This window comes from Salmo trutta, chromosome 37 (assembly GCF_901001165.1).
Source record: "Salmo trutta chromosome 37, fSalTru1.1, whole genome shotgun sequence".
Lineage (NCBI taxonomy): Eukaryota > Metazoa > Chordata > Actinopteri > Salmoniformes > Salmonidae > Salmo > Salmo trutta.
The window spans coordinates 22,469,777-22,483,814 of record NC_042993.1 but is presented as its reverse complement, the minus strand read 5'-3'; the positions used below and the strand labels follow the sequence as shown (position 1 = coordinate 22,483,814).

The 14,038-nt window shown below is 42.2% G+C and overlaps 1 pseudogene; it reads left to right on the top strand.

Annotated features, from left to right (window-relative positions):
* Positions 1-798: 798 nt before the first annotated feature.
* LOC115176841 (protein rapunzel-like) lies at positions 799-2,341 on the top strand (annotated as a pseudogene).
* Positions 2,342-14,038: the final 11,697 nt, after the last annotated feature.

The following is a 14,038-nucleotide window of genomic DNA, read 5'->3' as shown; positions in this document are numbered from 1 at the left end:
ATTTTAGGTTCTGATGGTGTACAACAGTTGAACTTAGCTTATGAGGCATTTATAAGTTATATTATTTAAGAATCAATGGATACATATCATTTGTCACAGTATCCACAGAAAATGGTGCCCCTCCTCGGCCGGGCGGCGCGTGGCGGTCGTCGTCGCCGGTTTACTAGCTGCCACCGATCTATGTTTTCTGTGTTCGTTGTGTTTTGTCTGTCTAAGTCCGCACCTGTTTTCGTTTCTGTCATTAGTGGGGGGGGGGTATTTAGTTTGTTCCTGTGGGGGTTGTGTGTTGTGCGGGATTATTTTGATTGTCAGCGGGCAGTGTGGTTGTGCTTTGTATTTTGCTCCAGCATTTTATTATTGGGAGTATTGATTCAAGCCGGGCTGCGCCCTGTGCGTATTTTCGCCTCTTCATCTGGATTACCTGTTTCCCTTTTGGGGTTTTCTGCGATCTCTGTGTTGTTGATACACCTAGCATGTTGAGTGCCATTAAACTTCGGCCTACTGAACTATCACATCCTGCATTTGACTCTGCTCCTTCCTCCTGCCCTACATATCCGTGACATCATTACTTTATAAGTCCAAAAATGTATGTAGGAACTGCTAATTGCCTCTTTAAGATGTAATAGTGATGTGGCTCATAAATGTGTGTTTTGGTCTTTAACAAGGTTATCAATCTAATCTGTAAATGTCCAATAGCGATATCTGAATATATAATTTTATCTGTGTTACTCTACAGAGAACTCACAGACTGTGCCCCCATAAGGGGTTGAATGTCAATTGTTATTATAGGGCATTCAACCACTTTACTTGAGAGCAATGTGCAGCTTTTCCGTCCTGATTTTGAGCATGATTTCTGAAGACCGGCACACTTAAACAGGCATTGATACATAGTTGAACTTTCATATTGATTCTCCCTCCAGAGCATGGCAAGTCCTCTGGAGCAGGTGATGGCCCAGAAGAAAGATGCCATCGAGGCTGTGATGGAGAGTTTTGAGGTGAGGGGCTGAGGTGTTGGCCAGCGCAGTAGGGGAGCTCTTCCCTCTCTGTAAGCCAGCCGCCACTGTCCCATGACTAGCCCTGGACACCGTGAAAAACAAAGAGGTCTTCTATGTCAAAGAGCAGTTCCTGGAGGTGAGGAACAAGCTGGACATACTGTCCATCCAGCTGGAGGACATTGACTGTGAGATTAGGAAGGGCCGGCTGGATTCCCAGTACTTCTCGGTGGAGGTGAACATCAGGAACCAGTTCTGTAAGTACATGGACATTCTGGAGGCCAAGCCACAGTTTCAGGAGGTCAAGAAGAGGCTGTTTTTGGAGCACTTCTCCAAAACCGGAGGGGAGAAGAACCTGTATGTGCTGTATGATGCTCTGATGGGCACAAACAGCTTTGGGGAGTCCATCTTCGAGGTGGTGGAGCGGTAAAGTGTTCTTAACCATGCTAAATGGACCTTTATGCATCTGTGGAGCATGGTGTTTGTTGAGTATTTTAGTTTGAGAACACATGAATTTCAACTGTTAACTTGTGATTATGGTAAATAGGATGATTCATTTTATTGTTATTCACAACAGCTGAGTGGTTGGTTCTCCATCTGTCTCAGGTATGAAGCGAGAAACAGGCACGTACTGGAATACTGCTGTGTGAGGATGAAGGAGCTCTTCTACCTGGGCCTGATTGCCCTGCTGGGCCACTGTGCCCTCACCAAGGGCACCGATGAGGAACAGAAAACCATCCATGACTAGAGCAGCAAAATTGAAGAAATGGAATCAAAGATGAAGGCACGCATCGAGGCCTGCGTAGCAGCCTTCCCTGAACAGGCCTGCCTTGGCCCCCGGCATCTTCTCCAGGAAAAACAGGAACGCAATCTTCAGGACATGGCTCAGGAATTACAGGAATTACTCACCAGGAAGGACGACTGGGTGAGCTGGTCGGTTCGAGTGGTCAACCCCTCTGGCAGCAGCTATTGGAACTGGCGTGCCGGGGTACCACTTCCAACATATGGCCGGTCAGAACTGGTTTGAGGTGCTGCAAGAGAACGATACCAACCTGGTGGTTTCCTACAGCACCAGTCCCCAACCAGTGCCCCGCGACTGCATCCGGCAACTGATGGAGGGGCTAGAGAAGAAGGGCGGTGCCCAGGCCATGGCGGAGGCCCTGGAGAAGCAGCTGGAGGGGTTTGCGGTGCATGCTGTCAGTAACCACAAAGAGAGTGAGGCCAACTGGAGCTTCCCTGAGGACTGCCACTACTGGGAGATGCACAAGAACGTGGCGCTGTGCGTACACTCAGAGTGATGCTGATAGAGGTGCAACAAGTCAGACAAATAAGGATCATTATGTTATCAACCTGAGGGGTTATTCTAAATAACACCTGAGGGGTTATTCTCTTTAAGGTGCCTATTTGACCACCTTAAAGAGGATGTGTGCGTAATTAAGGTAAATGGTGATGAGGTTTTGTGAATACACCATGCAGTTTGTCCTAGCAATAGACTTTGGTTGCAATTAGATTCACTGTCATGAAATCAGAATGTATTGCTAATTTGAGGCAGTGTTACATAGCAAAGTGTTTGCAGAGTATTTAATTAACTGTATATGCATTTTATTATTATAAGTGACTAACTCCTACCATAGCTTATGACCACATTTTACTCAATATTCTCTCATAGTTAATTAGCTTAACTCAATGCATCTTACCCTGCTGCCAAATACTCACAGTTTATGTGAGAAATAACCTTGCTGCCCACAATTCCACAGAGATGATTTTGCTGAGATTGTAGCTGGTGAGCTGTGCTCTCATTTTGTCTCTCTACGACACAGGCTGGCCTACATTACAATGAAAGAGAGCATGGAAGCTGTTCTGCCATCCGGGAAAACAACTTGGCACTCAGTGTTCTCTACTGTGCCTTGTCTTCACAATACACTCAAACTCTTGCTTCTGAACTCATATCAAGCATGCTGCAGTAGCAGAACTTTAATGGTATTACCTCCCGAGCTGTGCCTATTTGTGAACACATTATTCATGCCAGTTGTTACAGCATGGATGTGAAGTGATGTTTAATTGACTAATCTTTCTAATTCGTGATAATTCAGTCATAATAAAAACATCATTTAAATTCTACATTTGTCATTATGCTTCGTGACAAACGGCAACACATCAGCTGTTATTGGATGTATATATGTGTGTCTTGCCTGTCTTGTGTAAACATGTTGACGTCTATTGCCATTAAAGCAAGCTAGTGCACCCGCACTCATCGGGGCCTCTACTAATTGAATTGATATTTGCACATAAGTCAGCGTTTCCTGTCCACAGCTTTGGTTTGATAGTCTATGAATAATCTTTGGCTGAGCTAATATCCTGAGGACGAGCTCCAAAGTGCTTGGATCAGCATTATGGAATCACTCATTAGCCGTGTTGGAGGTGGAGAGCGGTGGAGACGGCCATCATTTCTTGGCCGGTGGAGTAGCTATATGGTTCTGCTAGGGCTTTAGCCTCAGTGCTACACTATCGTTAATCAAGCCTGTCAAAATTCATTGAGCGCAGTCTGTAACACACAGTGCAGTAGGAAATATATGTATTTTAATCATCCCCTTGTCTTCCATGCACCCTCTCTTAATGTGTCTATGGGCTGTGTGAGGAAAACAGGAGTTAGGATATTTCTTGTTGTTTACTTGTTGTTTACTAGGGTGGCTTTATGGGATAACATTGCTCTTCTCTGAAGGTTGAGTTTCATAGTCAAGGGTATGAGGTTGTCATAGGCGTTGTAAGGATAGGACCAAGGCGCAGCGGGTAAAGTGCTCATACTTAATTTATTTAAAGATAACACTTGAACAAAATAAACAAATGACAAAAAAACAGTTCCATAAGGCACACAGGCTATACAGAAAATAACCAACCACAAAACACAAGTGAAACACACACAACTAAATATGGCCTCCAATTAGGGACAACGACAACCAGCTGCCTCTAATTGGAGGTCATTGCCAAAAACCCAACATAGAAATAGAAAACTCGATATACACATAGAAATAGAAAACATAGAACCTGAACCAAAAACACAGAAACACACAAAACAAACACCCCCTGCCACGCCCTGACCAAACTACAATGACAAATAACCCCTTTTACTGGTCAGGACGTGACAGAGTTCCATAAGAAGGGTCTCATTGATCATACATTTACCACCACTAAAAAACAGGTGGTGTGTTGAAAAGAGATCAAATGCTGCAGACCAAATGGTGTGTTAACCATAAAAGAGCACTTATCTTCAAACACACCACAAACCTGTCCTGCAGACTACTGGTGAAATGCAATGCAAAAAAGTTGAAATCCATTACCAACTTTTCCTCAGGAGGATGGGAAATTGGGGTAAACAGGGCATCCCTGAACGTAATTTTGCTCTTCATGCAGCCTAGCTTAGCTTGCTATAGTATATACAGTGCCTTCGGAAAGTATTCAGACCCCTTGACTTTTCCACATTTTGTGATGTTACAGCCTTATTCTAAAATGGATGAAATTAAAAAATCCTTAGCAATCTACTCAAAATACCCCATAATGACACAGTGAAAATAGGTTTTTGAAATACCTTCTCTACATAACTATTCAGCCCCTTTGCTACTGGACTCGAAATTGAGCTCAGGTGCATCCTGTTTCCATTGATCATCCTTGAGATGTTTCTACAACTTGAATTCAATTGAATGGACATGATTTTGAAAGGTACAAACACACACACACATATATATATATATATATATATATATATATATATATATATAAGGTCCCATAGTTGACACTGCATGTCAGAGCAAAAACCAAGCCATGAGTTCGCGGAATTGTCCGTAGAGTTCCGAGACAGGATTGTGCCGAGGCACAGATCTGGGGAAGGGTACCAAAACATTTCTGCAGCATTTAAGGTCCCCAAGAAGACAGTGGCCTCCATCATTCTTAAATGGAAGAAGTTTGGAGCCACCAAGACTCTTCCTAGAGCTGTATGTCCGGCCAAACTGAGCAATCGGGGGAGAAGGGCCTTGGTCAGGGAGGTGACCAAGAACCCGATGGTCACTCTGACAGGGCTCCAGTGGACCTCTGTGGAGATGAGAGAACCTTCCAAAAGGACAACCATCTCTGTAGCACTCCACCAATCAGACCTTTATGGTATAGTGGCCAGACGGAAGGCACTCCTCAGTAAAAGGCACATGACAGCCCGCTTGGAGTTTGCCAAAAGACACCTAAAGACTCTCAGACCATGAGATAAAAGATTATCTGGTCTGATGAAACTTTGATTGGACTCTTTGGCCTGACAACTGCAATGCTCTACTTTCCGGCTACCCGGATAAAGCACTAAATAAACTTCGGTTAGTGCTAAATACGGCTGCTATAATCCTGACTAGAACCCAAAAAAATTAGCATATTACTCCAGTGCTAGCCTCCCTACACTGGCTTCCTGTTAAGGCAAGGGCTGGTTTTAAGGTTTTACTGCTAATCTACAAAGCATTACATGGGCTTGCTCCTACCTATCTTTCCGATTTGGTCCTGCCGTACATACCTACACGTACGCTACGGTCACAAGACGTGGGCCTCCTAATTGTCCCTAGAATTTCTAAGCAAACAGCTGGAGGTAGGGCTTTCTCCTATAGAGCTCCATTTTTATGGAATAGTCTGCCTACCCATGTGAGAGACACAGACTCAGTCTCAACCTTTAAGTCTTTACTGAAGACACATCTCAAGAGTTGTGACCGTAGCGTATGTGTAGGTATGTACGGCAGAACCAAATCGGAAAGATAGGTAGGAGCAAGCCCATGTAATGCTTTGTAGATTAGCAGTAAAACCTTGAAACCAGCCCTGTGCCGTGGCGGAGATCTTTGTGGGCTATACTCGGCCTTGTCTCAGGATCGTAAGTTGGTGGGTGAAGATATCCCTCTAGTGGTGTGTGGGCTGTGCTTTGGCAAAGTGGGTAGGGTTATATTCTGCCTGTTTGGCCCTGTCTGGGGGTATCATCGGATGGGGCCACAGTGTCTCCTGACCCTTCCTGTCTCAGCCTCCAGTATTTATGCTGCAGTAGTTTATGTGTCGGGGGCTAAGGTCAGTCTGTTATATCTGGAGTATTTCTCCTGTCTTATCCGGTGTCCTGTGTGAATTTAAGTATGCGCTCTCTAATTCTCTCTTTCTCTCTTTCTTTCTTTCTCTCTCTTGGAGGACCTGAGCCCTAGGACCATGCCTCAGGTCTACCTGGCATGATGACTCCTTGCTGTCCCCAGTCCACCTGGCCATGCTGCTGCTCCAGTTTCAACTCTTCTGCCTGCGGCTATGGAACCCTGACCTATTCACCGAACGTGCTACCTGTCCCATACCTGCTGTTTTCAACTCTCTAGAGACAGCAGGAGCGGTAGAGATACTCTCAATGATCGGCTATGAAAAACCAACTGACATTTACTCCTGAGGTGCTGACCTGTTGCACCCTCGACAACCACTGTGATTATTATTATTTGACCATGCTGGTCACTTATGAACATTTGAACATCTTGGCCATGTGCTGTTATAATCTCCACCCGGCACAGCCAGAAGAGGACTGGCCACCCCTCATAGCCTGGTTCCTCTCTAGGTTTCTTCCTAGGTTTTGGCCTTTCTAGGGAGTTTTTCCTAGCCACCGTGCTTCTACACCTGCATTAATTGCAGTTTGGGGTTTTATGCTGGGTTTCTGTATAGCACTTTGAGATATCAGCTGATGTAAGAAGGGCTATATGAATCAATTTGATTTGATTGAATTTTATTTGAATGCCAAGTGCCACGTCTGGAGGAAACCTGGCACCATCCCTATGGTGAAGCATGGTGGTGGCAGCATCATGTTGTGGGAATGTTTTTCAGGGGCAGGGACTGGGAGACTAGTCAGGATCAAGGCAAAGATGAACGGAGCAAAGTACACAGAGATCCTTGATGAAAACCTGCTCCAGAGCGCTCAGGACCTCTGACTAGGGCGAAGGTTCACCTTCCAACAGGACCCTAAGCACACAGCCAAGATAACGCAGGAGTGGCTTAAGGACAAGTCTCTGAATGTCCTTGAGTAGGCCAGCCAGAGCCCTGACTAAACCTGATCTAACAACTCTGGAGAGATCTGAAAATAGCTTTGCAGCACGCTCCCCATCCAACCTGACAGAGCTTAAGAGGATCTGCAGAGAAGTATAGGAGAAACTCCCCAAATACAGGTGTGCCAAGCATGTAGCATCATACCCAAGAAGACTCAAGGCCATAATCGCTGCCAAAGGTGCTTCAACAAAGTACTGATTAAAGGGTCTGAATACTTATGTAAATGCGATATTTTCACTGTGTCATTATGGGGTATTGTGTGTAGATTGATGAGGAAAACAATTTAATACATTTTAGAATAAGGCTGTAACGTAACAAAATGTGGAAAAAATTATGAGGTCTGAATACTTTCCGAAGGCACTGTAAGTATTGAAATAATTGCAACTTCTCAATTCATAGGTTATTTGAGTTTGTGTTTTTTTGTTGATGTTTTTTAATACAGGATTGGAGCCATGTTGTTACTGTCCATGGTCTGTTTATCACTGTAGGTTGGTGGTTAGTTCAGATCTTATTGCAGAAACCATACAGCATAAGCCCATGGAACCTCTTGTATTCATTAGTGGTTCTGTGGGCTTTTCCTGGGTAACATCTATTGATCCATGGAGCTCTACTCCTGTATAAAGAGCTTTCCCTGTGATAGCACGTCAATTCCAACTGCCAGTATGGAACGACCAAAGCATCTGTTTGCTAGGCTGCTCTATTGAGGGAATCTGCGTTGTGGTGAAGGATTCAAGGTTACCTTGTTCATCTGGTTAAAAAGATTATCTGGATTTCTCCATCATGAATGAGAAGTGCTACTCTGACGACAGAGGGCGCTATCAACAAACAGATCAACAGTCTTCTCTAAGACAGGTTTTGCATGGTGATTCTCCACAATCTACAGCTGTCTCAAAGTAGTTAGCGATTACAATTTGAGGCTATTTAACATATATTGCGCATGACTATGTTTGACTTTTAATACCAGATTATTTGCAATATGTGGTAAAATGTTAAACCTTTCAAAACCTGAAAATGCTTGATTTTTATTTTCACTTTCATAAAGAATTAGAAGATTCACATAATTCAACACGACCACATGTAGTTGATGTAAGCAGTGGCACTATTGAAAATCAGAGTATTGATCCCTGTCTTCCATCTCCAAATTTCCCCTAGATACAGATGAAATAGAAACGACGCGACGGCTGACATTTCCATTGGAATCTTCAGGAAGAGATCGCACCTAATATCAATATTTCATAAACAAATGACTGATTTGATGGAGGGCAGCATCAGAGTGGCCCTGTAGGGTCTGGATCAATGGCAGGATGGCTCTGCCTGGCTGTCTCTGCCAATCCCAGCCAGGATAATGTTATTACCCATCGGAGTGGACCATCGACCAGCCCGCTGCTGTTTAAGGGGGCTAATCTGATAAAAAGCATTAAAACATTTGTTCAGTGACACGCGGTAGCAGGTGCAGCTCAGCACTCAGGATCAACTCTCTAAAAGGTCTCTCTCCTGTGTGGAGGATCTGCATTTAGAGGTTGGGGCTGTAGTCTTGTGAGTGTTCAGCTAGGAGTAGTGGTATATGGGACTCTATGAAATAGTGTATGGAATGTCTGTAGAACACATCTTTATGGTGAAATACCATAGAGAAAGTGTGTCCAGGGAATATAAAACATGTGCTTTCACCATCTGCACTGCCTCAAACAGTTCCCTGATGTTGGGCAACACTTCCAGTCTCCCCTCAAGCCCTCAGTGCTCTCCCCTCAAGCCCCCAGTGCTCTCCCCTCAAGGCCCCATGAAGTTTGTGTTAGTAGTATAGAATAGATTTCCCCCAGCCAATTTCCTCTCCTCATAGCGGTTCATACATCACGTCAGCAGCCAAGAATCTCAGCAGATTTGTCTGTGTCATCTCTCTCTCTATGCCCTATATGCCCCCTCTCTCTCTCTCTCTCTCTCTCTCTCTCTCTCTCTCTCTCTCTCTCAATTCAATTCAATTCAATTCAATTCAAGGGCTTTATTGGCATGGGAAACATATGTTAACATTGCCAAAGCAAGTGAAGTAGAAAACAAACAAAAGTGAAATAAACAATACAAATTAACAGTAAACATTACACTCACAGAAGTTCCAAAATAATAAATACATTTCAAATGTCATATAATGTGTTGTAACGATGTGTAATACAGTGTTGTAACGATGTGCAAATAGTTGAAGCACAAAAGAGAAAATAAGTGAACATAAATATGGGTTGTATTTACAATGGTGTTTGTTCTTCACTGGTTGCCCTTTTCTTGTGGCAACAGGTCACAAATCTTGCTGCTGTGGTATGACACTGTGGTATTTCACCCAGTAGATTTGGGAGTTTATCAAAATTGGGTTTGTTTTCGAATTCTTTGTGGATCTGTGTAATCTGAGGGAAATATGTGTCTCTAATATGGTCATACATTTGGCAGGAGGTTAGGAAGTGCAGCTCAGTTTCCACCTAATTTTGTGGGCAGTGTGCTCTCTCTCTCTCTCTCTCTCTCTCTCTCTCTCTCTCTCTCTCTCTCTATCTCTCAATTAAATTAAATTCAATGGGCTTTATTGTAATCACATGTTTACATTGCCAAAGCAAGTTAAATAGATAATATACAAAAGTGAAATAAACAATTAAAAATGAACATTTAACATTACACTCACAAAAGTTCTTTTTCTCTCTCTCTAGGAGATAAGAGCCAGAACTTCTTGTTTGCTCTCTTCCCCCACACTTACCCTCCTCCCCAATCTCTCTCTCTCTAGGAGATAAGAGCCAGAACTTCTTGTTTACTCTCCTCCCCCACACTTACCCTCCTCCCCAAACTACTCACAGAGTAGTTCCACTTTTGTACTGAGAGGCCTTCCCCCCGGGGAGTATAGGGAGTGAGAGAAAGCATGAGAAAGAGGAAATGGAGGAAGGGAAATCACGAAACCACACAGCAGTGATATATGATCGTCAACACACAGGAAGTAATAGTTTGGAATCTAAATAGAATCCCCATCTAAACAATCCACATTATAACTGGCTGTGTGGATTCCTAATTTGACAGTAGACTTTCAGGGAAATTGTCACATGTACAGTAGAGAACCAGCTTCAACCTCAGTCTGGGTGGTTCCCTGTAGCAGGACTATAAATAGTCCCCCGGGCTTCCTTTTATTTGTCTGTCCACAAAACCATTAGCAAATTAAAGTTGTAATCTGTATATTGATATGTGCTCTGTAAAACGTGTGTTCTCTCGGTTCGCTCTCTCTGTTCTCTCTTTTTCACTTTTTTCTCACTTTAGCTCTCTCTCTCTCTCTCTCTCTCTCTCTCTCTCTCTCTTTACTCTCACTCACCCCACACACACTCACCTCTCACTCTCTTACATGCACATATACTGTATGCACAACCAGTCACTCCAGAACTTTAGCAGTGATAAAATACAATACATATCCGTCAAATTGTTTCAGTTTCTTACCTTGTCCTTTGAGAATGATACCGTTGCAAGTTCCACCTTTGCAACTTGTATGGTGTAAGATTGTCTGTCTGTAAAACAAACACAACACTGGTACAAGTATAACTGTATCTAACTATAATGTTGTTGACCCATTATCAGTTCTCCTATCACATTAAAGTCTGTAACTGTTTTAAAGTCATGATTGGCATCATGTTGAAATCCCTGAGCGGTTACCTTCCTCTCCAGCAACTGAGTTAGGAAGGATGCCTGTATCTTTGTAGTGACTGTGTGTATTGATACACCATCCAAAGTGTAATGAATAACTTCACCATGCTCAAATGGATATTCAATGCTGCTTTTTTTACCATCTATCAATAGGTGCCCTTCTTTGCGAGGCATTGGAAAACCTCCCTGGTCTTTATGGTTGAATCTGTGTTTGAAATTCACTGCTCGACTGAGGGACCTTACAGATAATTGTATGTGTGGGGTACAGAGTCCATGCAGGTTATTGTGTGACTTGTTAAGCACATTTTCACTCCTGAACTTATTTAGGCTTGCCATAAATGAGTGGTTGAATACTTATTGACTCAAGACATTTCAGCTTTTTAATTTTGTATTAATTAGTAAAAAATTCTAAAAACATAATTTCACTTTGACATTATGGGGTGTTATGTTTAGGCCAGTGACAAAAAAAATCGAAATTTAATCCATTTTAAATTCAGGCTGTAACACAACAAAATGTGGACAACGTCAAGGGGTGTGAATACTTTGTGAAGGTAATGTATGTTGATGACACAGTTGATGCAGCTACAGTATCTGGCTGTGACCCAACCTTGGAGCCTCCGGCTGTATCTCACGTCTCATAGCACTCACTATGCCTGAGAAGCACTTTTCAAACGGACTGTCATTCCAACCCACATTTGTTTTCCCATTGAAGTTGCTCATATCCGGGATGACGGGTGCTAAATCCTCTCTTAAAAGTAACAACTTTTTGTTTGCATAGCAATCCCTCATTCCAAGTAACACAACTGTCGTCATGCGGAATAAAGGATGGTTTCTTTTTATATAAACAGCAAACAGTTTTGACCTGTAACTGTATTTTCATGTGTTTGTCAAAGGCTATTAAGTCATAGTAAATTACCGTATAATCTTTCTAAATTGCCTGCAAATGAAATACCAGTGAAGTCAGTTGCAACAATAATCCACAAACTAGACTATTGTGTCAATTAGGGGGTAGTGTGAAATTCACACACCTCTCATCATGACATGAAAGACTCTTCCAGTTTTCCCTCACCCAACCATATTCAGGACAAACTATTTATAGAACAAGTACATCATGTCTATCCACATTATGCAAAAATAAATTGTATATTTATTGCCCAAACACCACCCTGCATCAATTTTACCCCCTCTCCTGCAAAGTGGTACATTCTGTCTTGGATGAGACACTGGGGGGCTTTCCAGTGGACTAAAGTGACATCTTGTGACAAAGAGGAAACACTATAGCTAGAGGCCAAGGTCAGAAAGATCAAGTAAAGTCAATAGCATTGAGGTAATCTTCTATTTCAACAGCCATTCAACATGATAAGACACAACCGTTTTTGATAACCTTTCATTTGAGGAAGTATAATGTACATGCTAATCAAGTCCACACACCCCTCAATATTAGGAAGGTGTTCCTAATGTTTGTTATACTCAGTGTATGTAGCCTATTGTCTATTTTTAGTTTAACCCTGGGTTGAATTGAAACAATAGCTGTTGATGACTTCGCAAATGCTATATAGGCCTAAATATTGATGATATATGACTTAGAAAGTATGGTTACATTTAATTTGGTCTGTTAAACCTACCCTTTGAAATGACTTTGATAGCAACAGGGAATCTATTTGGTAATAGTCAGTGACAAATATAAGCAGGGCTTGGTTATAATCTTGGATGAGAGACCAAATTAATATCTGTAAGTAGATCAAATCTCCAGTAGCTGCTGACCAGTTTATTGTTTTTTTTTCTTCTGATAGTGGATATACAGTAAGGTACAAACTCAACATATTTGTCTATGTTGGAATTTGGTTATCATGATGACATAATCCTGTGGTTGAAATGTCCATGTCACAATACCTTGACAAATTACCTTGAAACAACGTTGATTCAACAAGTTATGCCCAGTGGGGTGTAGGATCTTAATTTGTCCAGTTCCATCTCAGGTATAAAATAATCCTGCAGCAGGAAGTGATGATTTGTAACGGGGAAATTAGTTTTAATATGATACAGTAGGCTATAGTTTAGGTGTAGCCTATAGCTGCATTTCAGATATACTTGTATGTTGTGGTGACCAATATCTATCTTGTCTTATTAAGCTATATAAAACAATGGTTTTTATTGTGTATGGCTGCAATTCAGTTACATTTTCGTACATTTAAATGTTGCAGTCGTAGGATCTACAGTAGTAGGACATTTATTCTGTCTGGTGCTTTAGCGTTTGATCGAGCGAGAGAGAAGGAAAACTGTGGGTTTTCAGTGAATTTGTGTAAATCCCGAGGCTCATTTGAATGCGGTGCAGGAAAATTCTCAGCGACAACAGAGTGATCAAATTAAGATACCACACCTGTACATGACAAAAGTGACCTAATAACTAAGCAGTATACCATGCCATGAAGTGATATTATATTGTGGTATCACAGTTTATGCTCATATTAGCACTCACATATGTTGATGATACAGACGTGATGTTGATGCACCTGCAGTATCTGGCTGTGACCCAACCTTGGAGCCTCTGGCTGTATCTCACGTCTCATAGCACTCACTATGCCTGAGAAGCACTTTCATTTTTGTTGCTCAACCCTTTTTCTAGTGAACTGTCATTCCAACCCACATTTGTTTTCCCATGGAAGTTGCTCAAATCCAGGAATGACGAGTGCTAAGTCCTCTCTTAACATTAACAAATTATAGACCAAGGACATCATGTCTATCCCCATTATGCAAAAATATGTATATTTATTGCCCAAACACAGCCTTGCATCAACTTTACCCCCTCTTCCTCTATAACTTTTTGTCGTGGAAATTCTTACATAAGGGTCAATCTTAATGAATCATTGTTTATTGTCAGAGCGCTGGAGAGGTTCCAACCGACTCAATGCACCATAGTAAACATGTCAATCAGGAGCTCTGCCTGGGCAGACCCAGCAGTTGTCTTATATACGGCTATACACAGACAAGTTATATTTGCATAATTTAGCATAATTCATTAATCCTTACCGTTTTGTTTAATCCATGTGACAGACCAATACTGGTTCATTACATGTGACAGACCAATACCTCACGAGGCTTCTTTCTCTCTAAGCTGAGACCTTGAAACTGAGATTTCTTGTTCGTTCTCAAAACAAGATCTGGGCGTACTGCCAAATTGCAGCTACTAATAGTGAGGATTTGTACAGTCAGCCACTTGCATGAACACAGAAATTGGTTATTTAGAACAACACATGAATAGAACACAGAAATAGCACAAACATTAACATTTCCCTTACACTTTC